Source organism: Amblyomma mixtum, chromosome 3 (assembly GCF_055824585.1).
Source record: "Amblyomma mixtum isolate Tamu chromosome 3, ASM5582458v1, whole genome shotgun sequence".
Taxonomy (NCBI): domain Eukaryota; kingdom Metazoa; phylum Arthropoda; class Arachnida; order Ixodida; family Ixodidae; genus Amblyomma; species Amblyomma mixtum.
Window position 1 is genome coordinate 102,093,686 of NC_143014.1, and position 23,095 is coordinate 102,116,780.

Consider the following 23,095-nt stretch of genomic DNA (forward strand, 5'->3'; position numbering starts at 1 on the left):
AAAAAGAACTCTACTTCAAGTCCGACAACTTACCTGCTCGTCATACCGTCTGATCTGCGGGATGAAGTCCTCCTTGCCCGCCATGATGAACCGACTTCCGGCCACCTTGGAGTTACCCGCACCTTATCCCGAATCCGGCAGAACTATTACTGGCCCAACCTAACTTCAAGTGTCAAGCATTATGTCCGGACATGCCGGCAATGCCAGCGGCGGAAAAAACCCGCGCTCAAGCCTCCTGGACTGCTTCAGTGCATCGAGCCGCCACAAATACCATTCGACAAAGTCGGCGTGGACCTTCTGGGGCCATTTCCTCTCTCGTCGTCTGGCCACAAGTGGATCGTAGTCGCCACAGACTACTTGACCCGCTACGCTGAAACGAAGGCCCTTGCGCGAGGTACTGCCGCCGAAGTTGCCCACTTCTTTATGCACGACATCGTGCTTAGACACGGCGCCCCATCGGCCATCATTACTGACCGAGGCAAGGCGTTTACAGCCCGACTCCTACGTGACATCTTAGCGCTTAGCCATACTGCTCATCGACCAACAACAGCTTATCATCCCCAAACCAATGGTCTAACGGAACGGCTCAACAAAACATTGGCGAACATGATCTCGATGTACGTCGACGTTGAACACAAAACCTGGGATGAGGTCTTGCCGTACGTCACCTTCGCATATAATACCGCGACGCAGGAAACCACCCAGTTCACCCCGTTCCGTCTCGTGTATGGCAGAGAGGTCCGCATGATGCTAGACGCCATGCTGCCGTACGGCGACGCAGAGCTTCCCCCTGAAGCTGGCCACTTCGTGGAGCAAGCAGAGCAGGCCCGTCAGCTGGCCCGCTTGCACATCAAGGACCAGCAATCCGCCGATGCCCGACACTATAACCTTCGGCACAGGGACGTGCACTACGAGCCGGGCGACCACGTGTGGGTGTGGACACCAGTGCGCCACAAGGGATTGTGCGAAAAGCTTTTAAATAGGTATTTTGGCCCGTACAGAGTCCTGCGCCGCCTCAACAGCGTCAACTACGAGGTTGTCCCCCATGGAACTGTGGTCGCCGGCCCTCAGCGTCAACGGCCTGAAATCGTGCATGTAGTGCGCTTAAAGCCGTACTTTTCGCGTGACTGAGCGCTGTGTTCACGCTGTTTCGTACCTTTTCCCCTTACCCCACGTGTGAACTTGACTCTCCCTGCATGTCATCTAGCGCGCACTGTATAGTTCACCTCACCCCCAGTCTTTTTTTTTGTTCCTCCTCCCCTCACTGTACATACCCCATTCCACATCGAGACGATGTTTGCTTTCGCGGGGGGGAATAATGCCACGCGCCTAACGCGCCGCGCGGCCTCCGCGCTGAGTCGAAGACGACGACGAAGCGGCGGTGGGCTCTCGTGGCGCGCTGTTCTGTTCTGTGTCGTGGAAGCTGGCTCCATAATTAAAAGAAGGCTCCCGGTCTTGGGTTCTTCCCGACGTCTACCTTCACGGCTCCTCTGGTCGTGACAATATATAAATTGACGCAAAATTTTTTATTGCACGAGCAGATGAGATGCACAGGAACGGCTCTCAACAAATGCTACAATTTTAGTACAAATAGTTAAGTGGGAAAAAGTGGGCCATATTTGCCCAGTTGGTACTAAATGAAGATAAAGAAAACGGGACGTATTTGTCCCACTGACCTACATGTGCTTCCTCCCTGAGTTTCTTTTTGCCATTTCATGAAGTGGTTCGCATTTGTTGACTTTTTTTTATTACTTGTTCGCACTACTTATCCCGTCGGGGAACACCACTAGCGTCTACACCCTTGTTCGACTTACACATGGTTGTGTTTTTTGCCGTTGAGCCGAACTTCACCAGAGACGCCAACTATGTTTGGCCATATTTTTTTACCCTCCATGTTCATTCGGAAGGGTTTCTAGCTGCTGGCGGTTCTGAATGTTTGGCTATGGATGATTTGGCGCCCAAGAGCAAACTCTGCATATGATGTTTGAGAATTGCCACTAAATATTCAGTCGTTAAATGCCCAACTATTTTCAATATGGTAACAAAAAAAAGTGCCTTCCTCTTATTACTTGTCATCTCAAATTTTAGGAGCAAGTGCATGTTGTGATCTAGATGGTTGGTTGGTTTATGGGGTTTAACGACCCGAGCACACAGCTTATGCTGGTGACGAGGGCCAAGGCAGCGGCGGAGGCCAACGGGATCCTGGACTAGGGAATACCGACCACTGAAGCTCCACATCTATCTATCCCCATCCCCCTACTCCCTAACTCTTCCTTTTGAAAAAAAAAAAAAATAAATGTTTTCACTACTACTACTACTTAACGTCCCAAAGCGACTAAGGCTACGAGAGATGCCGTAGTGGAGGGCTCCGAAAATTTCGACCACCTGTGGTTTTTTAACGTGCACTGACATCGCACAGTACACGGGCCTCTAGAATTTCTCCTCCAAAGAAATTCAACCACCGCGACCGGGATCGCACCCGCGTCTTTCGGGTGAGCAGCCGAGCACCATAACCACTGAGCCACCGCGGCGGCTATTGTAATCTAGAGTTGTTCCTCTATATGTAGAAAATAGGAATCGCTCACCGGGCGTATTGGTCTTACTTTTGACTAATCGAATACAGCCAAAAACTTGCAACGCGCCCCAAAAAAAGAACGAAGTTTCAAGGTCGCGATTCGCTACCTCATCTAGTGGACGCGGCTGAAACCATTTTTAAACAAATCATGGAATCCTTAAGATAGGTGGGAGCACAGCCTAAGTGCTGCGTCCCATTTCCTTTTATGAGCCCTTTTGTGTGGGAAACAAAGTGGGACATGTGTGTCCCATTGTCCAACAAAGGGTTAAAGCGAGGCAATCTCATACGAGACTCACTTCAATCGTGCGACATAACAACAGCCTGGACAAGGCTAAGCAGTCTTGTAGCACCACCATGTGCCTGCATTTCCGCAGACGGCGATCAATGATTGCTTTCAAGTGAGGCGGTTTACATACGGAATCACGTCACTGTGGACGACTACTTGATATATCGCCAGATAGATCGTCGAGTGAAGACGAAAACAAAGATTTCGGTGCGTTCACCAGTCCCAAACGCTTTCGGCGAGAAATGCAGATTGATGCGTGCTGACGTGGCCTGTTGCGAGGGAAGCTGTGCAGCGCCGAGAAAATCGAGTGAAGTAAATACACGCAATCAGCTGCCGCATGCAACAGCTATAGTAGCTGCTAACGGCGCGGGCAGACCGGTGGAGTATCGCCTCTCGAAACCCTCCGCCTAATTTGGCGCGTTTGTGCTCGTTAGGTAGAAGGTACGAGAACCGCCTTCCCGCACTGGCGGAGGTAACGAGATTATCTTGCAAGAAGCGCCTCGCTGCCCACAACAGTAAAAATATTTAAAGCAAGAGCGATGTAGCGGATCTATATTGGCTTCCACTCTGCGGGGCAATGGGCCTCGATGAGGGGAAATTTTATCCGGCGCAACGAGTCTTTGGTTCCATGTGTTCGCTTTTTATTGAAAGAAATGGCTGATGCGTGTAGTAAATGAGTGGTTTGTCGATATTTGTTACGTAAGATATAGTAATTGCGCTTACTTGCCCGTAGACGTTGCGACCAATACTCAGACGCCATGCGCGCAGGCTATCGAATAATTCGGCGGAAATAGCTCACAAGTGGTTTCTACGTATTAGTTGGGGAACTTTGAGTTAGAACTTTGCCAGGAGAGGGAATTTGGTGCCTTGATGACCTAGCTTCTGCAACACTGCGTTTGACGACAGCACTCGCTTGATCAGCGTAAAGTTGATTGCCAAATGTGCACTCTACAGGGGTGCTGCGAGACGCATAAGGACACTCGACAAGGTCCACGAGCGACGTCGCGTAGTTGCTCGCTCTATAAGGGGACGAGTGATTTTTGCACATTTTGCTGGCTACGAGTGGAATAGCTGTAGCCCAAGCGAATCGAACAGACCATAAAGTTGTGGCTTTGTGCAAGCTTTTAGACGGAGGTTCTCGACTGGGTAAGCGAACAAGTTTTATTAGGTAATTTAGTTACACGAGAGCTTGCGTAATAAAACCCGCTCGAGCAGCCAAAGCTACTATTTTCTGGCTTCCATCTTCCAACAGCAATACCACATTACGAATGCCATTATTGTCCTCATTTTTACGTGAGCACTTCATTTTCGGTGCACTGCAAACGTGTGGTGGAGCAGGGCGTTTGAAAGTGTGCATCTCTAAAAGAAAACACTTGGCAGAAAATTTCAGCGAGTTGCAAAAAGTTAAAGAAAGTGAGCAGGCGACAGTCATATATAGCTCGTTTGCGACTTGCAGGACGGCGTAGGGTTAGCGAGTACGAAGCGTGGTGGTTGGTATAAAAATAAATTTAAAGACGACTGTGACTTGCTAGTACGAGATAGGACATATGAGGCTCAGTGGCGGGGTCATCATCCCCGAATATGTACTGCAGTTACTAAATGACTTACTTGGTTTTATAGTGTAGCTTTTATGTACATCCAGATCAGAACAGGCGTAAGCAGGGTAAGAACGACAAACTGCACGAGTTTTTGGTAATCTCAATTGACGTCACTCGTGCGAAAAATCTTGCCAACCACGGAAATACGCCTCGTGCATCCAGACAAACGAATTCACACATCAACCACGGAAGCACCTAGCATACATTTGGCCCCTCTCTCTTGTTATTTGGTGAATGTGTCTCAGTGGTGTCTGTCAAAGAGTAGCGCACCCGGAAGTGCGACGGCTCATGTGACGCATGGCGGCGGCTCATGTGACGCAGTCGTCAGCTGAAGCTGGATTCCTATTCCAGGTTCACGGCAGACACTTCAACGATGCAGGCTTCTCAAAATGAGCACTGGCCTCCTTATACCGTAGGGTAAGAGTGTGGGCTAGTTGGTGATCCATTACATATAAATACCAGCGCAAACCAGCAAGACACACGACGAAGAACGAGGACGCACAAGCGCTTGTGTGTCCTCGTTCTGCGTCGTGTCTTGCTGGTTTGCGCTGGTATTTATATGTAATGGCTCCTTATACCAGCTTCCTGTCACCGGACCCGCACTCCGGGATGGTCCCCCAACAAGGTTGCCAAATGCTTCAACCACTCCAGCAAACCTATGATCAGTCCTATAATTAACACCGCTGTGCCCTCGCCGTGCCCAGAAGCATATCGCGGAAGACTCCACACAGGAGGCTTTTCTCTATAGTTGCTCACAAGGGAAGTATTTGTGCATTATATTTCAGTGTACACCTAGAGTGGCCTCCCACAAGGCTGCTTTTAAAGCCGCTCTGAAACACCGTCCGAGGAGAGGACATCAACTCGCTCAATCACTACAATGTGTCGTCGTGAACACCTGAGCCCAATAATACACTTCTACACGCAGCAGAGGAGCCACAATCAAGCGCGAAACTTGGCGAGCCCTTCCCGGCGACTTTTTCATGCTCGCACCCTCCTCCGTCGCACCGCTCCTGCGTATATCTGTCCCGAGATGGTAATTGGTTAGATTCTTTCAGACATCAGGCAGCTACCATAGCCTCGGCCTCTAACCGGAGTAGCTTCGGCGGGTGAGGAAGCGCTGCCCCCGGCGCTGGGGCCGGCGGAGGTGTGCCGACCTTTCAGCGTGCAAAAAGTGGCGAGAAGAGAGCGAAAAGCGCGAAGACGCTGAAATTCAAAATTTGACTACAGATAGCTCAGCTTCTACAAAGCGCATCAAAAAAATTCTTGCTGGAGGATATTCGTTAAGCGGCTTCCTTTAAGATCACTGGCGTACCGCAACTTTATTATAGCCCCTTTCAGAGCCCCTTTAAGCCTCCAGGAACTAAAAGTTCGACAGACATTCCTTAGAGAACTCTTTTAGCCAACCTGAACGCTTGTTCAGGCGCAAAAGGTGCCCACGGCTTCATGGCCCGAAAGAAATAAAACAATATCGTGTTCTAGCGCCCAACTTTGACTGCAGTTGAACGTTTGCAAATGTTTCGATGTATCCCTACAACAAGCGAAGACACGGTCACCGGCCTGTTCATTTCGGACCTACAACTGGGCGTAACCTACAGAGTACACACCATTAAAGACCAGGCTGTTCAGCATGAGCTTTACTTTCCTGCTCTCTGAGTCAAAGCAACGTGCTGAAAGGAAGTGGGACGCCCATGTATCGTCACTCTGCAAGGCCCTCCTGCAGCCCGCGTTTCCCCTGCTAATACAGAGATATAGCATATTGGAGACGTTCTAGCGGAGACGTATACCAGTTTTACGTACGCCTATTGCGCACGCGCAGTAGTTCTACCCAGCCACGCATTTGCTACTGCGTATGCGGAGCCCCCTTACGTAAAACCAATATACGTCTCCGCTAGTACATCTCCGGTATGCTTAATCTGTCCATTATGGGTGTATTTTACGGCCTCAACCATACAGGACTGCGGTCTGTGGGTATAGCTGTTGCTTACATCGATCTCTAAATGAAGTTTATTCCCTCTCTGGTTTGGTCATATATGCACTGGTCCTTCTCTTTTTCAAGCCTGGGACCGCGATATAACTGAATGTAAAAACTACTTTATCGATTTGGTGCTTGTAAAACTGACGAAAACGAGATTACATCGCCTGCCTGCATGCCCAGCAAAGGTTCAGGCCCCCAGCTCTTTACGTCATTTCCAGAACCGAAAATCCCAGGCGAATTACCAGACTCTGTTTCCTTGCAGACTTTAAGCGGTTTGCGATTCCAAGTGAGACGACTACGAAAGGCCGTACCTCCCTGATCTTGACGTGCATCCTAACTCTGTTAAGGCGGTGTAGTGATACTATGTGCTGAGACCAATGTGGGCAACAGACTCTGCACCAGCCTCCGAAGCCGGCACCTGAACAACAACGTAGCTTTACGCAAGCATTTCTCATTAGACGCGTGCACTTGTAGCTTACGCTTCGTAATGCACTGTCAGCCAGTTTGTCCTCCTAGCGACTTCATACAACTACCTGACGACAAAGTTACCAGCCTTCTTCGTCTTATGCTGCATCTACTCTTCAACAGCACATTCTCGAGCAGGATAGCCACTTTCCTCCCGGATCTGTCGCTGTCGATGCCAGCATCCAGAGCGGAGGTCCCTGAAGTCGCAGCTGCTGTCTGCTACCCTAGTCTCGCTTCAGGCACTTCCTGCTTCACTTCCCTATTCGCTCTGGATATAGCATCGCGATTCGCTCAAACGCCCTTCGCGCTAACGCCTACTTCGACGTGTAACTTAAAGATCGTACAATGACAAAACATTAATCTTGTCGCGGGCCTAATATCGACCTGTATTCTAGTTGAGTTGATCCCATGTGACGGTCTTCATCTACACAGCGTGGCATAATCGGCGGTCCCCACTTCGACACCACCTTCAGTCCTCACCTTGGATGATGCTGCTTTGATTTTGATGAGAACAGAGCAGATCTGGCACTGCTAATCCCTAGGTGCGCAGGTCACCCTCCCCTACGTGCGGTTTCACCCACGTGGAGCGCTCGTCCTGTTACTTGTTCTTGTCCGTCGTCCATATAGCTCTGCTCGCATTAAAACGGGAAACGAGTTGGGGCTTTCTGACCTGCTGCAGTCACTCGCAATTAACCGCACTGATCTAAGGCTCATTTACCCGCCACGGATGCCCGACACTTGTTGCGGGTCTGTTCTGCACTGCGACCAAACGGGATTAGGCATCTGGCAGCAACGAGATTGTTTCGACTGCGCAGCAATTTATGGTACTTGGGCACGGGGACCTCATTACATCATTGCTCTGCTTGGCCTCACTCTTTTTCCAGACTTGCTTTTAGTGATTATTTTTCATGCCCTGAGTCGATACTGGACGTGCAAAAAAAAAAAAAAAGAAAGCTACTCTTCTGACACTCACGGAGCGGATTAAACGCGTGCGATGTCTTCAATTTCGCGGCCGTGTGAGGCGTAACACCAGAATAGCCTGCATCAAAACCAGACCAATGTGTGCGCCCTTATAACAAACGAGAGTACGGACCCAGGTGGGCAATATCGTGAAACTGCGGCTATATTGCGATAATTTGTGGCGAAGTACAAAATACCTGAGGGAGCATGCCCCTCTACAGGTCATGCTCGCGAGATTGATCGAGGGCGCGATTACGGCCGCTCGCTTCCGTGAGGCCGCTTTTATTTTATTTTTGGCTGACCTCGGGGCATTTGGCGCGTCGGGATTCCCTGCTTATAAACAGTTTGCAACGGAGAGGAGCTTGGCCTGGCAGGGTGCGAGCTAGAAGCAGACTGGAATCAGCGTTGATCGCATCTAAGGAAGAGCTTATAACAGGGAGCCGCTGCTAACGCTGTTCTTTTTTCTTATTCGGAGCACCTGTCGGCTTCTCATCGCGCTTGATGTGGTCGTACACACTGCCCCACTCTCGTACACTCTCTCCAGGATCGTAGCAAGGGTGAGTGCAAGCACATAAACGCAGTCTGCTCAGTAATTTACTTGCTGAACGCACACAAGCGCACAAATGAATCCATCCGGCTGTAATACATTTGTACGCAACTGGCAAGAGAGGCGCAGTTACAAAAAATAATTTCATCGTGCCTCAGAGCGTGCAACGCCAGTTGCTTTTCTCCCGAACAGCTTTTTTGCCCTCAACGATGAGCAACGCTCCAGCCCCTTTCTGTGCGTATACCTAGAACAGTTGGAGGGCTACCCTCTGTAAAGAGGCTTGCGGTAGATGTTGAGCATCACATAATCGCAAGGACGGAAAGGGGCATATAGAAATTGATTTTGCCTCGGAGTAAAAATTTGTATTGCTGCTGCAGCGGCCGGGAATCAAAAGGAAGAAAGGACGAGAAAACGGCTCATTTCTTCGCAAAATATCGCGGGATAACACGCACGAGCGCGTTTGTAGTTGAACTTGCAGTAAACTTGAGCATGATAAAAGCTAAGAAACAAGAAATACACAAAAACAAAGCGTAATCGCGTCACTGAGGGCTGCGGGAGATTCGGGACGAAAGCGCAGGTGGTGCCAGAGTCAGGCGCGTCTAAGGGACGGCGATTAAGGTTCGTCCTGCCCGCGGCGCAGCGCGCCCCGTCGGCTCGTTGACCCAGCTGTCAGTGGGAGGCGCGGCGCAGATCCCCACGTTCGCGTGCCGCTTGTTTACCATCTGGGGGCCACGTCTCCCGGACGTCGACGCGCGACCGCCCTGCTCGAAAACAGTGCCCCGCTCGTCGCCGACGTCGATCGACGAGCGGTGTTGGCCTGGCTGCGCCGGTAATTACTCGGCGCTTGGCCGCTCCGCAGCGCGACGCCAGGCGTCCAGAGCTAGATTCTGCCCCTCCCTCCCTGGTCGCAACGCGTAGCTCGACGCGTCAGGTGTACGCTGGTTTACGGCCTCTAAAAAAAGCGGCTCCCTGGAGTACCATGGAACGTAGAGGTGCACACGCAGCGCACTGCGCAGGCTGTCGCGGCTTCCTTCGGCACCTTGTTTTAGAGTGTCGTTGCGGAATACAGGCCTGAAGATGCGAACTTTGCGGAAGTGTGGCTCTCAGGGAAAAAAAGAATATAGATGGGAGTGATTAGCAAATCCAGGGGCTTCAGGCTTTTGTTCAATTTTTACCTGAGATCGGAAGGAAGCTGGATTTTTCAAATGACTAGCATCAAATTCATGTTTCACTCGCTTTATTTCGTTAAAACACTTGCCATTCAGCGTGTTTCTTCGAGTTGTCTAAGTAGCTACTCTACAATCCGATCCACTTTCTTGCACCTATAAGGAGCCAAGTCAAAAAACAACTTTAAAAAATGCAGACTCAAAACAGTAATCATGCCGCGTACGCTTCTACTCTGGTTATGTTATTTTCTGCCGCCAGGTTGGCCAGTACGTCGTGGCCCGTCAGCATGATGTCAAAGGTGGCGTCATTATAGAGCATGTACAACCGGGGGCAAAATAAGTCGGGGCACGTGACAGCCGGCAAAAATCAGATAAAATTTTATCGTCACTCTATCTGACGTTGCACTTCTGGCGTTGAGGCATCCCAGTGCGCGTGCGTGTCCTTTCATGCTCGCAGCTGTGCCTTTTTTTCTCACTTGCAAAGGACCAGCCGATTACGTGCGACGTTTGGCGCTAAGGGTCGCTTTCTTTTATTCACTACGTCACGCGAGCAGCACCGCGAGGATGAAGCGTGCACTGCTCGCTTTGCCCTGGTTAGGCAGACAACCCATATTAGCTGTCTCAGTCACACACCGGCTTCGCTTACAGGATTTATTCCCTTGTTTGCATTTTCTTTTTGGTTTAAACATACCGTGACGTTGAAACACGAACAAGCACACCGAAAACGAAGACGCATTGAGCCTTAGAAAAATGGTTTCAGTTTTGCCATCAGATGAGGCGAAGATAAGCAAGTAGATGAGGAAAAAAATAACGCGGCAGCTATCGGCGCATTTATAGGCTGGATATGAAAGAACAAAAATGAAATTAGGGCTCAGGGCCACCAAAAAAAAAAAAATGGCATCGGCGAAGCGTGTCCTCTGTGTCCCGGCTCATTATACAGATTTAATAGCCGCAGAAGTGAGCACCGGCGGAAATTATCTCTGTCATCCTCTTTGGCGTGGAATCGTAAAGCGAGAAGACATATTCGCGGTTAGCGCGAAAGGCCTCCCACTCCCATAAGGCAGTATGTCAGTCATTTGTTTCTTTTCTCTTTTTCCAACAGACCGGAAATAACAAGAAAGCACGGTGAAACAGATGTACATAACAAACATTTCAAGCACAAAAATGTACTGATACGAACAGAAAAGAATCCCAGGGTGTTAAAAAAGGCTCTGAAACATGCTAGGACGCAGGAAATCTTTATGAGAGGAATAAGCAACATCGCTACACAAAAGAACTCTCGTACAATCGTCCTTGAAGGCTGAAAAGGGTTTATTGTAATTTATCGGCGTATCTCTTCTGTTTAGCATTTTGATAATCTGGAAAGATATTGCTTGGCGGCCATGGTTTGTTTTGAATATTGGCATCTTTATTTTGTGATCGCTGATAGCGTACAAGCTTAATCTCTCGGTGGGTGTGCCGGTCAAGCGATTATTATGTATCCACTGTAGCAACTGTAGCATGTATCAACTGTAGCAACGTCCCAAAGCGACTCAGGCTATAAGGGACGCTGTAGTGAAGGGCTTCGGAAATTTCGACCACCTGGTGATGATGATGATTTTTTGTGGCGCAAGGGCATTTGTGACTAAAGAGCGCCATGGCACAAGGTATTTTCTTCTTCTCAAGGTTGGGTCAAAGACCCATCTCCCAAGTATTTCACCCTAAATAAGCCGAGCACCAGACCAGGCGAAAGATTGCGCCCATTTCACCACCGGTGGGTACCCGGCGGCACTGGGGATCGAACCCCTCACCTCCCGCATGCGAGGCGATGCTCAGACCACCAGGCCACCACTGCGGTCCGACCACCTGGGGTGCTTTGACGTGCACTTATATCGAACAGTACGCGAGCCTCTAGCATTTCGCCTCCATTGAAAGCGACCGCCACGGCCGGGATCGAACCCGCTTCTTTCGGTTCAGCGGCCGAGGGCCATAACCACTGAGCCACCGCGGCGGCTGTAGCAAGGGACCGTGAGGAGAGCTCTATCAATATTTTTTTGTTAGCAAAATCCCATATCCGGCATTTCATGGCTTTGTTGCCGCTTGTACGGCAGCGAAAGAGGCATTTATTTCTAAGAGATTTGGATTCGAAGTTAGTTTTTCCCGCCACTCTGATTCAAACTCGGGACTGTCTGATGACGACATAGGACAAAGTGACGTAAAGCATGACGTGAAACATGACGTAAACGCAGACTCTGTGATTTCCGGCCGCTAGCGGTGTGGTCTAGCAGCAGCCGAAATGAAATCTTCGTTTACGTTTACATCGGCGTTTTGCCAGCGTTACGGTGGATCCCGTTCCCGAACCCGGCAACGAAGTTCTCGCAAAGAACTCCGGCCATGCACTTCAGCGACCTCAGCCCCACAGAGCGTGCGATGCTTTTGAGGGCTGAAGCGGCTGATTTGGCCGGGTATCAAGGATGTCCAAGCGCCGAGGAGCTGGCATTGTCGGCAGCAAGTGGCGGAGCAGTCATCGCCGAGCCACCGTCACGACTGATGAGTAGAGACTGGTACGTGGGGACATATGTGAATTCTGTAATTATAGTCCTCGTAGATCGTAGTGCTGTCCAGCGTCTTCGTACGTTCACCAAGCGAACACGCTGAGCGATGCGTTTGCTAACATCGAAGCTCGTGCAACATTAGCTAGCCATAGGCGTTTTCCTCTTCCTTTTCCAAAGCATATGACTCCAAAGGGCACGAAAGCAATGTTTAGAAGCTGGAAGCAGCTATGTCGCCTACCGACACGAGGAGGTGTGATAATATATCCTCTGGTTCATTTACCGGCGCAACGCTCTGCTCACGAGTGATAATAGCATTGCTACTGCAGATAAGTGTACCAAGTCAGCTTTTTTCTTTTGCGGTTGTTTCAGGCGCAGTTATGGACAGTGCCAAGTTCTGTCGAACTGTGAGGAGCTCAAGTGTGTGTGCTGTTGTGAGATAGACCGCGTCGTAGTGGCTCAGATGGAGGGCTATCACGGAGCACCCGCAATTCAGCCTTCTATGCCTCAACATCGCCGTGCTCCGCATTGCTCACTTCGAGCTGTGGAGCCTGTGGAGCCTTGTAGAATATCTTCCAGTATTTTTACTAAAGGCACATCTACACCCGATTCCGTAATGCCTGCATGACTGCTGAGGCTGCTACTGAGTGAAATGCTTTCTCGTAATCTATGAAGGCCATGCATAGTGGTTGGTTATATTCTGCACATTTCTCCGTCACCTGATTGATAGTGTGAATATGGTCTATTGTCGAGCAGCCTTCACGAAAGCTTGCCTGATCATTTGGTTATCTGAAGCCTAAGGTTGACCCGACTCTATTTTCGATCAAGTGCGATGTGATAAATAATTCTCGGAAAACTTTTTCTCGGCCTTATACAATGTTGTAGAATTTTCACTGATGCACGAGCTACCTTTCTTTCTGATGTAGAATACTTCAATCAGTTCCCTGGCTGTTGTATTCTTACTTCTGGCAAGAAAACGCATCCCAGCAAACATGGCTCACATGAGCGTGAAGGGCAAGTTCTGATGTGCTTTGTTAAATTGCGGCCCTCTTTATTTTGTTCAATGTTTTGTTCGTTCCCTGAGATTTGCTCATTTACACAGTGCCCGATTTATCTTATATAGGAAACACAGTTTGCGAGGGCGATTTCATGAAGTACTCCTATGCTGCACCCCATGAAAGGTCACCCATGCTTGGTTCTGCAGCCCCTTTCTCTTTTTCCCTCCTTTTCTGAAACAAGAGCAAAGGTCTCCTAGCTTCCTGCGGGCTGAAAAGACGAGCAGTATCTCATGCTTGCTCGCGAAGTTCTTCAAATTGTGGGCCAACTTGTGCACATACAACACCACCACCAGTCTCCCTTCTCTCGGGGGGCATCTGCCCCAGCTCTCACTGATTTTCTCTTCATTTTCTGCGTGAGGCTTTTGGCGACCCCTTTCATCAGGGAATGAGGGAACCCAGCTAAAGCCAGCCTGTCGAAATGATTTTCAAAGCTTTGCTGCTTTTTGTGAGTGCGTGGCTTCCTGAGCGAACATTAGAGGCAAAGTGAAGGGATCCCACTTTTTAATAATTTCGAATGTGAGGAGTCGAATGGCAGAAGCCCTTTTTTTGAACACGTAGGATAACACCGGCTCACCCAATCTGGACAGAACTCAATGCTCAGGTCTAAAAACTACAAAGCTACCGTCAGGCAGTTCACATGTAAAATACATAGGGATAACACAGTGCCCACAAAAATAATTAAAATGTACAGAACTAGAAGGAACAGTCTGCCGAATGAAACTAGAAAGGACGACGAAAGGTGGAGGTGGTTTAGCGGTTGTTAGTTCATTAGCATGACTGTTGGTATATGCCGTTGTGTGATCGCACTGTTATGAGGAAAATATAGTTTCAAGTGTGCTAGAATTGTCTTATTGTATACTTGAATTGTTTGAAAAGGCACTAAAGGTTGTGTGCTTGTTGCTATTACCAGGTTATGCAAGTAGTCAGCACACTTGGGTATAACATCATGCCAGGGCTAACACAGCCCCTGTGTTGCTTACATATATAGTACTTCTCGTCAAATAAACCATCTTCAAGAAGTTGGCCCACATGCCCACTGTTACATGTGCCCTTTCCTGGCAGAGGTGCAGCCTTCATTTAACAGCTTGCCGGTTGGCCAACCGATTAATTTTGAATTTTAGTTGGTGGAAAATGTGCAGCTAGTAACACTGATGGACACAACAAAGATGTTTAAGACAAGACTCTCTGCACTGCATCAGGTCATTGCCAAAGCAGCAGTATTGTGGCGAGGTATGAAATGTTGATTTGCCTCATACTTCACTTGATTTGCCTCATACTTGCAAACCGTGTTTTGTGGGCTTCCACCAGGTCTGCCTTGGTTGGCCTGGACTGAACATTTTTTGTGTACGCTGGTCCAACTCTCGGTTCAGTGTGTTGCATGGCATCTCTGAAGCTAGGATACAAAAAACACAGCTCAAAGACCTTCATCTGTTGGTTCTCTACATACCCTGCAATAAACAAAGGCATTGGTCTCTCAATGACTTACTTCACTTGCTTTTTTTCCACAGTCTACGGAAACTAGAGCCTGACTAGTACTGCCATGTGAGACCGAACAAAGCTCGTGAACGAGTCGTGAATGCTGATGTTTGAAGGCTCCTGGTAGTTTTATTAAAGTCTTTGAACCAGCAACGGCTGCTTCCTATGCACTTTTACTCACAACCACAAATTACACAACAATATAATATGCAAATCACAATGACTTGCCAAATGTTGGCGCTGTCTTCTGTGGGGTGACGAATGTGGCACTGTGCCTGGCTTTTGCGGTCTTTACGTGCCACATGGGTGTGCCATCGCTTGTTACTGCCTGGTCCCTGTCGCCAATTTCATTAAAATGAAGAGTCAGTAGGAGTGTGCTAGAACGGTAAAGAAATATGACCCGAGACTTTTAGACATCATTACCATGCTGAAAAAAAATTTCCTTTTGCTTTATGTGCTGCACCGCTCGGACATGATGGATAATACTCTGCATGTAACCTTATGTAGACTCACCGAGCCCTCATGCCTTCATATATAAATGCGGTTGACTTGGGGGCGAACCCATTCAACATGCTGTGGAACGACTCCAGACCATATGTCTGTACTCTTGGTGACAGCCGCTTAATATCTTATAGAAGCACTGCTGTTTTTACAATGGCTTCCACTTCGTTGTGTGGAAGGGAACCTGGGAAAAAAAGCACACACAACATTTTGTGCTGTTATGCAACTGCACAAAAACAAACATTCTGCATGCATGATGTAGAGCTAACTCTATTGGAATAGTATGAGGTAACAGTGGCATTATTTCCTTTGACTACTTTCGGTAGGCGCACAAGACCTCTGCTGGTAGACTAGTGTGGTTCTAAAAGCCCACTGAAGTCCTGAGAAAGCTGAGTAGAGGAATTAACAGCCTTTACCATCACTAAGCCAAACAGAGCTGCTCAAAGGCCCATGCAGACACCTTGGATAGAGTTGGTAGTTGTGCCCTTCGTTGATGTTGCTGACATGGTTCATGAGACTCTGCCATGCTGCCACAAGCAGCTCGCCATCCCCACCACAAGCACACGAGTACAAGTGATTTATGATCGCTTGCTTCCATTTTCCTATATCACTGCAGCAAATTTTTTCTGAAGCGGAGACCAGCTTTTTGTGATCCCTGAAAAACCGTCCATAATTTCTGTTTAGTAGGAGATTCAGCTGTACTTTAAGCTGCAGGATTCATTCAGGAGCACAATGGTGAAAACGTACAAAAAAAAAAGACGAAAGAATGAAAGGAGCTTGTGATGAATTGTTATCATTTATACGAGACGGTAAATGTACAGTGCAAGTACGGTTTGTCAGTATTCTTCTTCCCATAGCCTGTCGCACTATTCGCCACCACTGCTGCACGTTTCAGACTTCTGCCGAAGGAAATGCTCCTCTTTGTCGCGAAAAGGCAGTGAGTAGGTGCCTTTATGCGTATAGTGCACGGCATGTTTGTTTAGAGTTGCTGTAGATCGAATAGAGCTCATAGCTATTTTGGTGAGGAAAAAGAAGTGTGCTGCTGGAAGCGCACTGTTAGGCAAGTGTTATCCTTCATCTTCATCAGAGAATGATGGCTTTTTATCATAAATCCTAAAGAGTCCCTCATTTTCCGTTTTCTTGTCTCCACTCTACACCTGTCATTGACGGAGACAACTGTGCATAGGACAGTCAGTGTTAATATGCAGATACTATATCATTGCGGCTATACAAACAATTTTTTTTTCAGGCATAATGTCTAATTTTCTAAAAAAAAAAAGGTGGCAGTGAAGTATGTAGGGACGAAGGAGCCAACTATTCTCATTTGTTTTGTTTGCTTTTCTGCTAAATATAAGTTGTGGAAAAGCGCCTTGTTTTTGTAGGTTTGACTGGGAGTGATCACCTTCGTATTGATTCCAGCTGTAAATGAACGTTACTGCTTGGAAACTGTTCATATTCAGCTTCGTTCACATTACAGTCACTTAATTCATGCCTGAAAAACATTAGGAATGCCCAAGTAAATCTAGCATCCAGTAAGGCTTGTGTTGGGATAGTGCTGTTGCGCCTAAAAATTTCAAGGCACAAACGAACAGTTTCAATACCATAAAAAAAGTATGAGCAGTCACCGTAGGTGATTAGTAAATTCTACGTTACATGGTATGCTCTAGATTAACTGTCAATTTGAAGCAGGTGAAAATCTCTCCATACCTTTCGCTACATGCCTAACATCAAAGTAGTGCACTATACTGACGGGTACTGCTGCATGCGTTTCTGTATTCCTGGGCACCTGTCCGTTGTCAATGACTTGATGCGAATTCCTACATTTCAAAAGAAGGCCGTGAGCAGCCGTTGCAAATTAAATACCGTAACCCCGGTGCGGGGAGTCGCGAGGGGCGGGGACAAGGTCGGCGCGTCGCGCGCATCGGAGGCTTTGGCCAATGGATTGTAATTCCTTGAACGGCCCCGTTGCATGGTGTAGCAGGCGGCGTCGAGGAGGTCTCCCACGGTTGCAAATGACCATACTTTTTTTGCCGCAAAAAACGAACGGGTGCTCAAAGGCGCTCGCAATAAAAGTTGGCGGCCTGAAAGTAAAGCCGATGCAGGACGTACTCCCGGAGGTACATACGGGGTCCACTGGATCTGGCTCTTGCGCCCACTTGCATGTACACCTTCTGCGCATTCGACAATGGCAGCCTACGCTTCTTTCCTCTCTTCCTTGCCTATACTCTTCATCCGTTGTCCCCTTTTTTGCGGTGCTGTCATTACTTCCGAAATCTTTCAACGTCACCAAGAAGTGAAGTCAGTGGTCACCTGGAATTCAAGGGCCGCTTCACCCGCCGCTGCTGATCCCGCCGAGTGCAATAAGTGAGCTCAGCAGAAAAGAAAAAAATGCGCGGACACTTTGCCAACTAAAATGTTGTGAGGCGAAAGCCGAGGACTCTATGCCATGGCGACTTCCGGTGGATGTGATGTCACACCGTTCCCGTGGCTGTATCGATACCCAAATTGTACATCTTTCGGGGATCTCTGGTGTTAATTACGCTTAATTACACATTTCTCCATCTAATTTGACACAAATCCGACGTTTTTATGACCATTCTGTGAGAATTGTCACTATGCCGTGACGACTTCCGGTGGATGTGACGGCACACCGTTCCCGTGGCTATACCAACGTCGGCTCTATTTCGACGCAATTTCGACATTTATGCCTATAATTAATTAACTAATTAATCTACAGTCATAAAACTTGGCTTCTAGGTTCATTTTTTCCTCCTCTATCTGAAGAAACCATTGGTTGGTTTTCTTCTATCTTCTTTAGTTCTCGAGTTAAACGCGTGTGACACGCTTTGTTAACGGACGACAGTATGAGCCATTAAAGGCTTTCGCCTTTAAATTACATCGTCCAATCCTTCTGCGCTCCAGTGCTGTTGTCCCCGTGCGAAGCCCACGCGTCGTTGGGGCTGTCGATCAGTGAGCAAAGGCTTTTGCGCGGCAGCAGAATTTTAACCCCAGCTGCTTTCAAACGTGGCGTACTGCAGAAGTAGAAATATCTAGTGACAACTTGTTGCGGATTTCTTTAGCATTCATAAAAGGGTCTACGACTGCTACAGTAACAATCAATATGCCATCCTTATGTTTCGTGACCCTTGGCCGGCCGGACCGCTTCGCATCCGCAAGTGTTCCCTCATGTCGAAAGTCACGGATAATTCTCGCCGATGTCTTCGACCTGCTAGTTCTTCGGCATATATCTTTCTGCGGTACACAGTCCACGAGAAGTATGGTGATGAATCTTCTATCTTCAGTCGGCACATGTCGTGCCATTCCACTAGACGACGAAACTTTGTTGAGAGCACCACGCTTTTATACCCGCGGAAAGCATCACTGGGCACTGAGAAGCCCGAACACATGACCAGCGGGTGAAGATAAAGGAATGGCGTGGCAGCTGCATTCAGTCGAAGCACTGAAAATCAGCTCCTTTACTGTGTAGATAAATCTTCATGCTGACAGGTGCCCTTCTCATTAACCTTTTTAGGTTTTCTATTTTTTTGTTAAGTGCTTTAATGGGCGCCTGGCCCAAAAAAGACCGCCTTGAGAGCATAACGGTCGAAAACGCTTCACATTTTACCAGGCGAGCTTATGATTCCTTTTCTAGGAAGCATCAATGATTGAACTGTTTTATTGATAAATCCATTATTGCATTGACACAGTGATGTGACTATTCCTATTTTAAAATGGTCTAGTTTAGGCCAACGCATTTGCTTTCAACTCCACACTATGCAGTGTACCCTTTCACTAGTGGTGTACAAACTGCGCGCACATGACCAAAATACGATGCGTATTTTCAGCAGTAGTTCCGTTAGTGAAATGTTGTCTGTTGTATTTATGAAGAGTTTGAGTGTTTATGAACTGTACAGTGCATTCGTTTAGTCTTGTGCCTGCAAACTGTTTTTCGTCAAGCTGTATGGCGCACCAGAACTTTCATAAAGATCCACACGAGACACAGATGTGAAATCTTTTCAATTCCTATAACTTGACGAACCGCACGCCCAAATGAAAAAAATACCTATCCGCAACTCTTTACTATTAGCTATTCAAAGGGGCGGCAAAAAGCGAGTTTGAGGAAGGTAGTGGTGGTAAAAACGTTTATTTCCTCTGAAAAGAGGGAGTCACATGAAGGCTGCTCTGGGGTCAGGCTTAGTGCCCTTCCCCTCACAAACACTAGGTGGAGTCCCTAGTACGGGACCCCAGTGGCTTCCGCTGACGCCATTGCTCGTTCGACCATCGCCTTTTGGGCTTTCAGGTCGGAACAGGTGAGTAGGGTCGCCTCCCAGTCCTCCTGGGTGGCGTTTGGGTTGGGAGTAAAGGCAGGGTTGGAGGGACACGCCCACACCATGTGGTAGAGGTTCGAGGACCTCTCCCCAAAGTGCGGGCACTCCCCGGTGAAGGCAGGGTCAAAGTGCTTTAGCGAGGCCGGGCACATCATGGTGTTCGTGACGAGGCGGAGGAACAGGCGTTCTTCCGCTCTCGTTAATCCTTTACACGGAGGAGGGGGGGGGGGTGTACAGTTTATGTCTATCTTGGTATAGTTGATGACAGAAGCCAACAGCCACAGCAACCAAGGGGCACAGGGGATTTTTTATTATTTTATTTTATTTAATTTGTGGTGTTGATCAATTTAGAATATTACAGAATATGTTATCGCTTAAAGATAATTGATTAGAAAAGCAGAAGAAAAAACAACCACATGCCGCCGGTGGGATCCGAACCCACGACCTCCGAATTACGCGTCCGGTGCTCTACCTCTGAGCTACGGCGACGGCTGTCAATTCTTCTGCTTTCGGGGGTATTTATGTTTACAAGTAACCTAACCTTGAGAGTGTTCATCAGCGCCACCCACGTTCATAAGCGGCGGACGTAGAACGTCCTGAGTTACCGCAGGTGTGACGTAGAACGTCATCGAACGGAGAGGGTGGAAGCTGCGTGAGAACCATCTTATGCTTCCTATGGCGTCAAGGCTGCCAGAATCGAGGCCCTCGCTAAGCAATTAAGCAAACAAGGGAAGGGGAATGAGGGGCTCGTTATAAATATGACAGAAGCCAACAGCCACAGCAACCAAGGGGCACAGGGGATTTTTTATTATTTTATTTTATTTAATTTGTGGTGTTGATCAATTTAGAATATTACAGAATATGTTATCGCTTAAAGATAATTGATTAGAAAAGCAGAAGAAAAAACAACCACATGCCGCCGGTGGGATCCGAACCCACGACCTCCGAATTACGCGTCGGGTGCTCTACCTCTGAGCTACGGCGACGGCTGTCAATTCTTCTGCTTTCGGGGGTATTTATGTTTACAAGTAACCTAACCTTGAGAGTGTTCATCAGCGCCACCCACGTTCATAAGCGGCGGACGTAGAACGTCCTGAGTTACCGCAGGTGTGACGTAGAACGTCATCGAACGGAGAGGGTGGAAGCTGCGTGAGAACCCTCTTATGCTTCCTATGGCGTCAAGGCTGCCAGAATCGAGGCCCTCGCTAAGCAATTAAGCAAACAAGGGAAGGGGAATGAGGGGCTCGTTATAAATATGACAGAAGCCAACAGCCACAGCAACCAAGGGGCACAGGGGATTTTTTTTATTATTTTATTTTATTTAATTTGTGGTGTTGATCAATTTAGAATATTACAGAATATGTTATCGCTTAAAGATAATTGATTAGAAAAGCAGAAGAAAAAACAACCACATGCCGCCGGTGGGATCCGAACCCACGACCTCCGAATTACGCGTCCGGTGCTCTACCTCTGAGCTACGGCGACGGCTGTCAATTCTTCTGCTTTCGGGGGTATTTATGTTTACAAGTAACCTAACCTTGAGAGTGTTCATCAGCGCCACCCACGTTCATAAGCGGCGGACGTAGAACGTCCTGAGTTACCGCAGGTGTGACGTAGAACGTCATCGTTGAGTTATTTGAGTTATTCAGTTGAGTTATTTCCCTGAAAGTGTAGGCAGGCGTGGCTTCCGCTACTTCTTCAGAGGAGGCGGGGGACGAGGTTGCCCGGTTAGAGAGCGCAGGGTGGCTGCGTCGGCTGCCACGTTTCCTCCTAGCCCCGAGTGGGCCGGATACCAGACTACGAAGCGGTGGGATGGACCTCCTGCGTACGAGCTGTTTTGCAGTAGCCGGTAGCCAGGTACGGGACCCAGCCCTGTTGGACGTTCCGACACACCCCTCGCGAGTCGGTTATGATTGTCTTGGAATCGGAGTGTGTTGCCGCTAACGCGATGGCGACTTCCTCTGCTTGGGTTACGTTTCGGGCTTTGAAGGTGAGCCCGTTCACCGTTTTGGACTCGTGGATCACCGCCGCCGTGTACCACCCGCCTTGGTGCGGCCCGGACGCGTCCACGTAGTATAACCCGAATTTCCTTTCGTAGTGGTGAGCTAAGGCCTCTGCCCCGGCCCTGCACCTACCCTCGTGGTCGTCCCTGGACATTTTAATCGGGAGTGGTCTTACGTGTAGGGCGTAACGCCACTACTGCGAGAGTCTTACTCTCTCCTCGGTTAGAGTCGTGTGTTTTGTGTGTAGACGGGCTAATAGGCGGCGTGCCGACGGCGTCTGTGATGATCGCGTGTATTGACCTGTGAGGTGGGCTTCTCTTAGTTCCTCGAAGGAGTTCGTCATACCTAGACCTTGGAGTCTCAGGTTAGACGTGGTTATCGGGAGGTTGAGGGACTTTTTCGCCATTTTGCGTGCCATCACCTCGATGATGTTCTATGAGGCGGAGATAGGGGGTCGAGTATAGGATTCGGCTTGTTACAAAGGCATTGGCCAGCCGCAGAGCGTCTTTGCTTCGCAATCCCCCTTTCTTGTTCGTGACTCTGCGGACCATGCGGCCCACCTGATCTCCCACCTTCTTTGTCTTGTCGAGCGTGGTCGTCGCCAGCTTACGCTGGTGGATGAAAAGACCTAGGACTGTAATTTCTTTTCTTTCGGGTATCGGTTCCGATCCAAGTTTCAATTATACCTTGTTTGTGCATTTTTTGTAGGGGCGAATGTGCACGAAATCAGATTTTTGTGGGGAGCAATGAAGGCCGCATCTTTTCGCGTACTTGTTAACCGCGGTGGCTGCCTCCTGCAGGCTGGCCTCCATTTCTCCGAGAGAGCCCTGCGTGGCCCATATGGAGATCTCGTCCGCGTACAGCGCGCGCTGCAAACCCTGGACTTTCTCCAGGTGGACCGGCAGGTTCTTCAGTGCGTCCCTCCTGTGGCGTCCCTCTCGTGCCTAATAGAAAGGGACCGTGTTCCGCGTTCTGGATCCTCACGTAGGCCTGTCTGTCCGTGAGGAAGCGTTTTATGTACTCGAAAGCGTTCTCGCCGCACCCAGTCTCTGATAGGTGTGTCATGATCGCCTCGTGTGTGACATTATCGAGGGCTCCCTTCAAAACAAGGGCCAGCACTATCTTATCCACGTTCGGGTGTTCAATCGGGTTTAGCACATCCCTGCTGAGCTGCAGCAGGACGTCCTGAGCCGATTTATTTGGCCTGAAGCCATACATCGAGTCGGCGAAGACTCGCTTGTTTTCTAGGTACTCGGATAGTCTGTCTCTGGCCATAGCTTCCATCAGTTTCCCCACGCACGAGGTGAGAAAAGTAGGTCTGAGGTTATCCGTATCTATGGCCTTGCCCGCCTTGAGGATGAAAGTTTTCAGCGCCGCCTTTCACTCCGTGGGAAGTGGAGTTGCGCCTATACAGATCGAATTAAGGTGTTCTATGAGGGATTCGTATGCGTGGTCCGGCAGATTGGCGAGTTTTACCGAGATCCCGTTCCTTCCTGGCGCGGTCCCGCGTTTCATCCTTGCTAGGGCCGCCTTGAGTTCGCATATTTTGAAAGGTTCGTCCAGCTCTGCATTTTCGGCTCCACTGTACCTGTAAGCTTTTCCCCTTGGATTTTGGGTCGTGCTCTG

At 48.8% G+C, this 23,095-nt stretch overlaps 1 pseudogene; it reads right to left on the reverse strand.

Moving 5' to 3' along the window:
- Positions 1-19,369: 19,369 nt before the first annotated feature.
- Positions 19,370-22,753, reverse strand: LOC149351181 (uncharacterized; annotated as a pseudogene).
- Between the last annotated feature and the right edge of the window lie 342 nt (positions 22,754-23,095).